This window comes from Pieris rapae, chromosome 20 (assembly GCF_905147795.1).
Source record: "Pieris rapae chromosome 20, ilPieRapa1.1, whole genome shotgun sequence".
Lineage (NCBI taxonomy): Eukaryota > Metazoa > Arthropoda > Insecta > Lepidoptera > Pieridae > Pieris > Pieris rapae.
Window position 1 is genome coordinate 8,589,286 of NC_059528.1, and position 13,115 is coordinate 8,602,400.

The 13,115-nt window shown below is 33.1% G+C and overlaps 1 protein-coding gene across 2 annotated transcripts in view; it reads left to right on the top strand.

Annotated features, from left to right (window-relative positions):
- Positions 1-13,115, top strand: part of LOC110994106 (inactive dipeptidyl peptidase 10) — a 229,690-nt gene that overhangs the window by 167,924 nt on the left and 48,651 nt on the right. The gene's annotated exons all lie outside the window — the stretch shown is intronic.

The window sequence follows — 13,115 nt, forward strand, 5'->3', positions numbered from 1 at the left end:
CTAAGCAACTCTAAATCCCACTCACTTGGGACTATAATAGAAATCAATTAGAGTTACTGTGAATTGCCTTACTGCAGTTTAGTGCCAGCTTAGTACTTCTAAGCTCTATCTGCAGTTTTGAATCTAACTTTAGTTATTAAGTCACTCCTCATAGTAATTTTATACATGTCGGAGCAATGCCGCTGATAACGACCGCCATTATAATTATAATTTAATAACATCAGAGTCAAATTAGTTCAAAACCGTTACATGTTCATTTTCTAATATTTATCGATCTACAGATTAACAAACTTTTTGATAGTATTTTTGATAGTTTATTTTTAATGTTGAAGCAATGGTGTTAGTTTTATTTGCCACTGTCAATATAATTAAAATGGCAGCCGATACCAGTGCTAATGCTACGTCATACATAAATGAAGAATATTTTAGCCTTTTTCTGTCGTATCTTTTACGCTATATCTTAGGATATAGACAGCAAGCCAGAACTTAGATATTTATTAATTAATGTTAACAACATAACAACATATACAGGGCGTCCCACGGCGATGCCACACGGAGGGAAAGTACCTTAAATATTAATGATAGGATATTTTACTGAAAGAAGACATCGTTTAATTTTTAATAATAAGTAGAACTGCATTCACGGATTTTTTTAAAAACGCCTACCTCAACCGGGAATCGAACCCGCCAAATGTGACAGTAAATTTACATGTATTTTATAATAGCGTTTGAAAGGGCTACTAATAAGCATTATTTTTTCCTTAATAACCTAGCATATTAAATGAAACTAAAAACATAAAATTTTACATTTTATTAAAAAAAAAATTATTATCAAATGCTCAAAATGTGATCCGTTGTTGTTGTCTGTTGTATACAAATTCTCACTCTTTTAATAATTTCTCTTGAGATTTTAAGAAATGAGATTAATAATCTTCCTGATGCAGATCGACGAAATCTCATATTCCAGCAAGATGGGGCTCCGACTCATAACAGTAGGAGAGCAGCCGAGTTTCTTAATGAACATTTTCCTTCCTGGATCGGCACTTTTGGACAAATTAGATGGCCATCGAGATCCCCAGATCTAACACCACTTGATATTTTTTATGGGGTTATGTAAAAGATTTAGTTTACAGGAACCGGTACAACAGTGTGCAGGAGTTACAAAATGAACTTAGATGTATTATTTTAAACATCCACCATGCAAAAATAAGTAAATCGACAGGAAGAGAAATTATTAAAAGAGTGAAAATTTGTATACAACAGACAACAACAACGGATCACATTTTGAGCATTTGGTTAATAATTTTTTTTAAAATAAAATGTAAAATTTTATGTTTTTAGTTTCATTTAATATGCTAGGTTATTAAGGAAAAAATAATGCTTATGCGTAGCCCTTTCAAACGCTATTATAAAATACATGAAATTTTACTGTCACATTTGGCGGGTTCGATTCCCGGTTGAGGTAGGCGATTTAAAAAAAATCCGTGAATGCAGTTCTACTTATTATTAAAAATTAAACGATGTCTTCTTTCAGTAAAATATCCTATCATTAATATTTTAGGTACTTTCCCTCCGTGTGGCATCGCCGTGGGACGCCCTGTATAATATTGCATCTGCAGTACAAGTTACATTCTTTCTAAAATACATGTCAGTTATGGTAAACATAATAAGTTAAATAAAATTTAGTGTAACTGAGATTGAATATATTTATTTTTAGTAATTTACCATTCAAGTACCCTGCTCCTCTCCTGCACAGTAAAGGATATATATATATATATATAAGTATTTAACATACATATGTTGACAGACCGTTTAAAAACATTGCAGAAAAAACAAATGAAAGTTTTCAAATAATTGAAATAAACTACTATTATTTTTTAAGCGGGACCGACGTCCATTATCATTCAGACATTTGAATTTTTCATCCCATGTGCACAATTAACACATACAAAACAACAAAAACAAACGAGCGGTGCTATAACCATGGGGCAACTAGAATCATCTTTAGATTGATTTAACGTTCAAAAGTGCCATTTTTGGTAGTAATTGTAATAATTCATTTGATTTGAATCGAAGCAGGTGATCACCCTTCTGTGCTTGACACACACCGCCAATAAGTCAATGGGTCTGGCTGGTTACTAGCTATCTTTTCCTTCACCGTTCAAGCGAATGTCAAATGGGCATATAGCAAGACCAGTACCGAAGGATCGAACCCACGAGAGTGGACCTGGATGAGAGTGAGAGCACGCTGAACCTACTAGGCCAACACTGTTCTAACACAAACTCAGACACAGACGGACACAATTCACACACTCATATAGGATTGAAGGGTGCAGACAATGCAGTGGATTGTTGTATAATTCCTACAAGTTTAATAAGAGTTTTTATGTAAATTATTTTTCAAACATGAAAATGTATGAAATTAAAAATGTATAAAAACCGTAAGCGCCATATTGCCGCTGACCACTCGGCCACGGAAAACATAGTCAGAGATTTAATGAAAACATTCTATGCTCTTTGAAATGCACGAGCTAATAAAAAAATATCATTTCATAGGAATTAATTAAAGTTTTGTAACATTTTGTTTGAAAGCATACAGACAACAATTATTATTCCTATTTTATATACCGGGGCAAGCGAGCTTATGGGACGAGGAGGACTCTCAATGGCAGAATGCTCGGGAGTGCGTTGGTGGCCTTTTAAGGATTTATACGCACTTTTCTTGATGGACCCTAAGTCGATGGAATGAGTGAAAATATTTCGGTGGGGCTGACAGAATGAAATCGTTTTTCGTTCTTAGATATTAAAACTATACATTTAAATAATTATATTAATAATTATATCCTATTGTACACAAACTATTCTTGCACCAGTATACAGACCCAAAGAGACCTGGACCTGGCAATGCTTCATTTCAGTTACATTACGCAAGTGAACTATCCCCAGCCTTGCATTTTGCTCGAAATGTGCCAAGGGCAATCCCTGAACTTTGCACAAACTTTCCTTGTTCCCGCAATGTGACGCAGCAACTTTGCTAGGATAATATATTGAAGCACCTATCTATTTCTTACTGATCATTTCACAATTTTATAATACCCTATTATCTTGGCGTCATAAGAGTAACATTATTTCTTTAGGTTCTCTGCCAACTACAACTTTCTATGTGCGCATTTAACATTTGCTCGAACGGTGAAGGAAAAGGTCGTAGCGCCACTGATGTTTTTTTTCTCTGCGCACTAACGCGAAATGTGTGTTTAACTGGAAATACAATCTTTGATAAAGAACCAAAGCCATACGTGAAACAATAAATCTAAATAGCCTATAGCCAATATGTAATGCTATGTATATCGGTATTTAGTTCAACATAACAGACATAGTGTAGAACATTTTACGCGCTCGTAAAAATCTAACAATGCTGCTATTGTTGCGTTTCGGGTGAATGCAATAAAACGTATGCCATTACTATTTGCGTAAATTCTAATACGAGTTACTTTTAATAGTATTTATTTATTTTAATGACAGATATGGTATGTGTTTGATTCCATGGAGGATAGGCCAGGTGCTGGTATGGGATGCAACTAATTCAGACAAACTGGCCCCTTCCTATCTTCAGGAACCAACAACACAGCTGGTGCGGCTTATGATGCTGCTGAAAAAATTAAAGCCTGCAAATACAGGGGTCTACGCTCCGAATATGATTTTGTCTTATTCGGTTCGTTCACTCCGTGGGGTCCTAGCGCTATATAGGCTTTTTAGGGAAATATCAAAAAGGTTAGTCGACATCACTATAGACCGAAGAGCTGGCAACTACCTCAGAGAAAGCATTGGTCTAGCTATTCAAAGGGAGAACGATGACAGTATCTTCGGAACCTTGCCTAAAGGGCCTCTTTTAATAATATATTTTAGTTATTACATTTTAAGGTTAGTGATTATATTATGCTATATTAATATGTAAGTTAGTTTATCTTGTAAATATTGTTTGGCATGCTGTTAATAAATCATATGAATTACATATAAAAGTTTATAAATAATTAATTTTCCCGGTATCTTCTTTTAATAAAGAGCTAAAATGAAATGCGTATTCAAACGCGTTTCTTTATAATGAATCGCATAATTTTCCTTTCAGATTGAAATCGAAGAAACGTTCAGGACATAAAAGTTTACACAAAGCCCCGAATTGTGAACTGATATCGGGTTTCCCCCAAACAATCGCAAACTTATACGTTTTTGGTTAAATAAATCGTTTGTCTTGTTTTGTTGGTGTTCGAATTGTGTAATGGATAATGTATACAACATCAAAGTAATGCTTACACACTAATACTTTTTGTGTGAGTAATTTCAGCAAATTGTTTCTATGTAAAACAATAGGCATACAAACAAATAGGCAAGTAGGCTTTTCCGAGCTGGTTTCAAATGCGCACAAAGAAAGTCTGTTGGTGCACAGCCTTGGATCGAACTCTGAAGCTCTTGCTCTTGATGTGCATTGATTGCACATCACTTAACTTTCATAAATATCCTCTAATCTACTTTTTTATTGAACTGGAAAGATATAGGTATGTTGTTGCTTCTTTGTTTTTGTCTTTTCTCAGTTTAATTTCTCTCCTCCATTCGTCAAATTACCTCAAACTATTATTACATTTAGAAAAGACGAAGGTGTAGCGAGTCCACGAATAACAAAGTTTAGGAGTTTCGAGAAATTCTCAACTAAAAGTTGGAAACTTCGCCTTAACGGGAGTTATTAAATGCGAATGCAGCCTCTTTGTGTTTATAGATGTGAAAGATATGTCATTAATTCGGCTTAACACTATTAACGAGATATTCAAACACATATTGAAACACAAATACGATTGTTATATGATATTTTTGAGGGACATCAGGGATAATTTATTTACGGATGAAACATCACGAAAATGCGCAGCGTTTTTGTCGAAGAAAAGGGAGAGAGCGATTGAGAGAAACTGAGAAAGTACGTAACATATAGCAAATAGGATTCATTTTGGTTTCAAGAGCGCGATCATTGCTAATATTTAGTTTACGCTTCTAATTATTTACTAAAATATATATCTATCTAATATTATGTTACCTCACTCGTGTCTTCGCTGAGACATTACCTAATTTACTAAACAGGATATTTAACATAAAAGTATCCAACTGACAGTTTCACTAGGGAAGAGTATTCTTGTATTCATTTTTTTCACATACCACTGTTTAAAGAATATGTAAATACAAATCTCTCCTGTTCTCTACTGAGAAGAAAAAAAGCACAAACATAATTAAACAGTTAAACACGTTTAACGATGACGTCATTTTATTATTCTTCTTTTCGTGAATTAGGGGAAAAACATGAGAGTAAATTATTAACATGCGCGCGCACACTGTCACAAAATCCTACACCCTGGAGTTAGTTATGGTAAACGTTTTTGTTCCTTCTATTGTTAGTGTCGTAGTAACGTGGAATAAGGCGAAAGATTTGTTTGGAATTAAAACTGTTGCAGTGGAGCGTCGTATTTTATTTCAATTGAACCTGAGTCTCATTAAAATTCGCGAACCCGTCGCGCCTAAAACGTTTGATCAAAAATTAGCATTTGAAGTGCCCCACTGGCCGATTCAACTCGCTGAATATTTTACTATTGATTGCCGACGATTTGAATACAATTCAAACGGATTCATCATTTTAAATCGTTAACATCTAACACTAAATATATAAAAACAATGTTTAAATCGTCGACCTTTCATTTGATATATTTTTGAATATGTAATGTACTTAGTATCCTAGTTTACATTACCATATTTAATTTTCCTAAAAATTAATAGGTTTTGTTAATACGACTTTGTTCCCCGTTGTCAAAATCAATATATTAATTAGATTGAGGTAAAGAATTGAGATTTTTGGTTAAATAGATAAACATAGTCTATAAAAAGATATGTTATTTATTTGTCCGCGGTCGTGGCTTCGATTCCCGGTTGTAAAATACCCATCAACCCGTCACAGAGCACCTGGATTTAGTGCTGTATTTATCACATCCATAAAACGTTTTTTGTTTGAAATATAAACTTTTTATGTTACTCACTGGTGAATTTGTCGATTTTGTAAGGTTCTGAATAAATTATCTGGTGTCTATACTGATATTCAATCAGATGAGATGGAAACATCAGAATTATTGGATGTTTGGTACGAATAAACGCAAACTACTGAGCAGATTTTAAATGTAACAATTTTACTCAGAGTTCTAGTTAAAATATACATAAATATATTATATATAGATGTTAGAACATTTTTCTAGCGTGGTTTCTCAACTCCGTCTCCATCCAAGTTACGAATTCTACTAATAATACTTCTATAATCAATTAAATACCCAAACCTCCCTCTTATCTTAAAAAATCAAATTCTCAGGTGCTTATAACTCTCTTCTTACAGATCCGTTTTGGAAATACCATATTACAGCTCATCCATCTTAGGCAATTCGTTTAGGATCTCCGCCATTAAGTTGGGGAACACGATGCCCGACTCGATACGATTGGCTACCTCCATAACCTCTTTTAAAACTCTTCTACATAAACATTTTCTTACCAATCTTGCTCACCTGTGACTTTTGTAATTCATGCATTTTCTTAACATCTTTTGTATATATTTAGATTAAGTTTAGTAATTATATTTTAGAGCTACTTCTTAATACTATTTTTGTTAATTAGGTAATACACTTATGCCGCTTTAGCCTAAATATTTATGTTTTAGGTTTTTCGTTCCCAGGATTGGAAGATATCGCTTGTTAGTGATAAGGTCACCCGTTGCATCACTAATAATTAATTTATATGATTAGTTTTTTCTTATAAAGAAATAAATAAATTAATTAATATTATGAGAAAAATCAGCATGGAGCAAAAACTCATCAGCATTAGACAGGCACAGATGGTTGATTATCTACTTAAAGACACAGCTAAAGAAATCTGAGACCAAGCAAGAGTTGGTTTCTTTCTGGTTAGCAAATAAGCTATTCGTACTTGTCACTGAATTGAAATTGGTAAAAAGACCTGTGATAGGAATGTGTGTGTGAATGGAGTTTTCATCAAAGAGTGCTAGTAGTCGAATAACAGGTCATACCAGTTTGTAATAAATATTAAATGGAGTCTGTCAGCATATTCAAGTTACCGAAATGGACATAACTCGCGAAATGTCGGTGTAAATCAATATCAGGCCATTAGATGTTCCCTCTAGACTCTGGAGGTCGAACTGGAGGTTCGAGGTGCTACACATATGTTATCCTGACATAGTGATAATATAATCTACTAACTTTCTTTTTTTTGACAACTTGACTTTTAATTCAGGATTTCATATTTACTTTTTACATTGTCTTTTATTTTGCACTCAAGCCATATACTATCATATTGATTCGTTCGTATCCTTGTAGAAGTTGTTAAAAAATAAAATTAGAGTCACGAAAATGTGTTTACACCTCTGTGTGTGTCCCACATGCAATAATAATATTAACATTTCCTCATTATATTCTCTACTTCTAAGGACCTTAAAAAATAAATTGCGATATTAAGATCCCTCCTTACCGACTTACGTACGATTCTATTCTAGATTGTAAATATTACTTAGCTAACATTGATTTACGCGACACAAGTTACTTGCGTGACATCAACGTTCCGGTATTGTCTCGCAAGATGGCCGCCAAACTTTATGGGGGAAACTTGTCGTGGAGACACATATCGAGTTATATAGACAAACTGTTGTTATTCACGCCATTTGCAATGTCTAAGTTAACAATAGCATCTGTTTTCTAGCAAGAAATGGTTCATCAACCCTTTGGACTGTATGTACGTGTTTTTAATTACATTACTTACGATGTTTCGAGTACTTTTTAGCGATTGTGTTTCGTGAGAGGCTACAAAAGTAGAAAACAACATAGTCAATGTAATAATTAAATAAAACCTTATATCTATAATATTAACTTAATATGCCAAATGGCAATGGAGCATTCTATTCTTCGGTTGAAACTTAGGGACAAAGTTAAAAACGGTGTAATTCGAAGCCTTATAAATATAAAATAATACTTTTATTATGGAACATCAGATAGATAGGTATCACTCATACGGTATCCTTATTCATTAAATTCGAAGCTGTAGAAAGAGGAAATAAATTTTAGTATACGACAATAAACTAAATACAAATATGCAATTTAAAAATTTAATATATTTTATTTTGCATTTGTTATTATTGGTAAGCGAACAACAATGGCTGCATAATCGTACGCCTGAAGATATGGAGACTGTCATAAATTTGCCTCGCGTGTACTCAAAGTGTCGTTTACTGCAGATGGATATGTTTAACATTACAACCGACGTTGGTCGAACGTAAAAAGGACTGATGTGTTTCTTGTGTGTGTTTTAAGAGAACTTACTTGACATAAAATATGTTAAACATAATGACATGGATTTACTATAATCCAGATTCTGTAGTTCTCAAATAAAGGCTATTTTTTGTTTTTCTTTAAACACTAACAATATTTTGAAAATTTTACAAACACAAATTTTATTAGCTGTAAAAAAGATTTTTCGATTAGAAAAATAGTCAAGTCGCACTCAACTTTCTCTAGAGCTGGGCAAATAAGTTAATCGTCGTATTTAATTTAAAAGCTAATAAAATATCTGAAAAGCCAATTTTCCGGCTCGTCGAGTTACCGTAGCCTCGACGAACTAGGTACAGTTTGTCTTGTTACGAGTTCAATTTAAATATATTTATAAAGAGACTGCTAGATGCTTTCCAAAAAAGTTTGGGTAAACATATGCAATTCTCCGGCTAGTAAAATCACATTAATTACATTTGATAGAGGTATGTAAGTAAACTTAAACAACTTCAGGTTCTACAAAATCAATTATTTATTATTATAAAAAATACAAGAAAATATGACATCACAAATTTAACACACTTTCACATTCACATCAATTACATTAGAACTTAAGCAATATATCAAAGGAACAAAAGAAACGGCCACAAAATAAACAAAAACAAATTATTAATAATAACTAATAATATGAATAATAACAAACACTAAAAAGATAAAAATTATAGGAATAAACAAACAAAGAATTCAAACTTAAACCAAATTAAGATTTAAGAGCCTGCAAAACAAAGTTACGGAAATTAATAAAACTACTCTATTTTTATCCCACTCTTACTTCCATTAACCAACCATAATGTGACACAAAATTAATAAAGATTAGGCAGGTATATAAATGCAACAATATGCATTTTTAAATAGTAATTTACATGTAATGGTGGAATCCTTCGATTAGAGATTGATATTTTTTCTTAAACAACAAAAATATTCAACAATTAACTCAAAAAAAATAAAAATATTTTTCCTGGCATTGAGCCCATTTCTCGCTGTTCTGTAAAAAAAAGAGCGATATAATCCCTTTTCATCTTTGTGACCCACAACAAACTATAACCTTATGTGATATATCGATCGAGATATACACAGACAGCATTTATATTCTACTATCATACTGGCATCGGTATACTTAACTGTGTATCTGTGAGTCATTACTATCAATATCTGTCGACTTTTAAACTACAACCAGTTTAAACAATCCTAGACGATACCCTGATAGCATTTCACTAACTTTGTCATGCTTTTGTAGACATTATGGAGAGAGTGCAGTATTGGCCTAGTGGCTTCTAACTAACTCTGAGATTATAGGTTCGATCCCCGGCTCTGATAAAAAGAATTTTCTGTATACGTGCAACAACACTCAATCGTACGGTGAAGGAACGCATCATCGGAAAACCGGCAAGTCTCAAATCCAAAATTCCACCATGTGTCAGGTTAACTGGATTATTAATGGATATTGTAAAGAATGAATTGTTAAAACAATAGAATAACTATGTTCTTTGGTATTCCATTATTAAGATTGTGTTGCATTATGTCAGGTTTCCTTGCGTGGGCAGATGTTAGGCATTAGTTCAAAAAAGGCTTCAGGGCACTTCAGCACGCCTTCAAGCCCAGACACATATTCTAAGCTAACAACTTAACCAAATATAACTTTTACTGTATAGTACATAATACACTTGCCTTAATGCGCCGCGCTTTGCTATGTACTTCAACCTATGAAATTAGAGTTGGCTTTTCGAATTGAAACTACTGCAAATTGCTATGAATATTGTAAATCATTTTCATTTAAACATCTCCCCTATAAGCTTGTTGAGTCCCTCTTGCTTACTTCTTTTAAAGAACAGAGGGTAAACGGGTTGTTAAGTGATCCCGCTCATGGACACTCTCAATTCCAGAGGACTCGCCAAAGGTATTAAGAATTGATACCCATTCTTCAAACAATTCAATACAAACCCAACTATTTCAAATTCCTCGTTTTTCGCGAACAACGGACCTATTGAGCGTCTAAGTGCGGAAACAGAGTCCACATACATAGGGTAAAAATTAAAAAAAAAACTAGTTTAGCTCATAGTAAAGAATAGGTTCAGAAGAAAAACCCATGTGTTTCGTGCAAAATTTGAAAATTTGAGAATCCCAATCCAAGCTAAAATTTCAAAGCAAGCTCATCTATCATTCGGAAGCACAGATTTACAGCTCACTCAGCTATAGCTGCGGCAGCTTAATGTACCGAAAGCCTCGTCACTCCGTTAAAAGCTGTGTAATATTCAGGGAATGACACTGTACGAAATTGACAATTTTGTATGGAATGTGAACAGAAGATAAATTTAGCTTAGTTATAATGCAACAGCGATATTATCTTTCATTGTCTCTGTATCTGATATTTTTCTTTTACATGATTGATCTCTGCAAGCGCATGTGTATTTACAGCCGGGCTATTTACGCCGGACTAAACAAAGTTTAAAAATAGTTATATTATCGATAAAAGTCTTATTCTCTTTTCTTTAGTGTAGTGAAACTTTTGTTTGAAATATTCCGTTATTAAAAGTTGCGAAAAGCTCGCAGATTTTAGCGCTATATTTTAGAAGAAAGGTTTCTTGCCTCGTCTGTCTCCAGCTGGCTGAACGTGATACGTGATAGGTGATCGTAAAGTCGAAAAAGACAGTGCAGTTCTCAACAAGAAAATTTCGCCGCATGACATTTGTTTGACCTCTTTACTGCTGCTTTAAATGTGACAAATTATTAGAACAGAAGTTAACTAATAATAATAATAATAATCTGTATTTCTTAACTAAATCACTGATATGTCTTCTTCATATAAAATTGTGAATTAATTATTTTCAACCTGTGTAATATTGTGAAGTATTTTTAACAATCACAGTAAAATAAACACGTGTAGACGAGGTTATTTTCTGTGTTATTTTAAACGTTATTTAGAGAGCTTTTATCATTAATAATAATAATTTATTTGCCTTATACAATTAAATACAATAAAAGTGTGAGTATCGCTAAAATATGAAGATCTAAAATACTTAATCAATCTAGAACAAATTGTCCATAAAGCACACAATAATGGAAGCATATTAATTATACGAAAATATTAAGTAATTGTAACAAGCACAATATTTTAATTGAAAATACTAGCTTATAATTGTTCAGCAGTTCGTTGATTTTTCAACGGAAATTGTCTAACAATGCTTTTATCCGCTTAACAACTCAATTCAATAAATTTCACTTACATTAAGTCGGCTTAGCATTGGATTGTTATTTTTTTAACCGACGACAAACGGAGAATGTAACGTTGGACTTTTTTTTACGAATAAATCTTAATGCCTTTGATCTAATGCCGCAACAGAACTACGGTAAAGTGAATGTTAAATTTAAGTAGTAGTCAATACCACTAACAGCTTGTTATATTCTAAGTTATGAACAGGTCGACAACGCTCTCGCGAGCCCTCTGGCATTGAGTGTCCATGGGCGGCGGTATCACTTAGCTTCAGATGACCCTATTGCCAGTTTTCCCTTTGTTCTACGTATATAAAAAAAAGTTGTTTGGAATGTTTTTAATAATTTTAGAATAAGTACACATGTGATAACTGGAGGCTGGCATAACCGTTCTTAAATTGTTAACAAAGTCAATAGAAACATCCAAGCCTTATTTTATTTGTAACATACGTTGAATTTCAAAGGTACCGAGTTGGTAGATTAGATAGAAAAGAAGATTTTTTTGACTAAACTTCGTAACACGGATAACGTAACAAATCAAATTTATATAACCTTGCCTTTAAAAATATAATCATCTTTCCCTTATTAAAAGCATTACACGGCTGTGATATATATCTTCTATAAAGGTGATTAAATAGTTTGATAGCCAAGGTATAACATTTTTTACATTTATCAATCAATCAAAAATCATTTATTCATATAGGTAACATTATGTACATTTATGAAAGTCAAAATATACTTTACATGATTCTAATTTTCCATTTACTGCCAGTTCTCAAATCAAGGGCGTAGAACGGAAGAGAAGAACTGGCAATAAACGTATCGTGGTGCAACATGCAGGGTACATTAGGCCTTACAATTTATCATGAATCCAAAACTAAGCAGGCAATATGGCGTATAAGCAATTATCCCTAAGCCACAAATCAAGTTTATTGCGCTGTCTGGCGGGTTGATAGTCGCCGTTGCACAAATAAATTGCGTATATGACAATATTAAAAGATTTGGTTAACGTCCAAAAAAGTTCAAATCCAAAATGTACACAGAGCTGGTTCAAAATTTAAGACGATACTTTTTGTTTTTCTTAATAATATTTGTTTTTTTTTTAGTATTAGTAATCATAACAATGAAATATACAGTATTTACAATTTACCTACTTACCTCCCGCAAACTTTAATTAGCCCCTGCGCACTTGAACGTGGCCCTAGAGTCTCCATTCCAAGGGAACCAAATCTAAGTAAAAGGAAAGATTCTTATATTTGAGTTTACAACTAAATTAATATAATATCTATTTTTAGTATATAAAACAAGGTCGTGTTACAAGTAAGGTAACTGGGACTAATGCTGGGCAGGCTACTTCTAATTAATTTGCTATATATGTTTTAAATTTTGTAGAATTGTTTGATGATTTGCTTTTTTTTGAAAAGAGTACCGAGAGTTTTTTACGCCCGCTTTTTCTCTTGGCCAACACCCTCTGTCTTCTTTGCCGATGAGTAG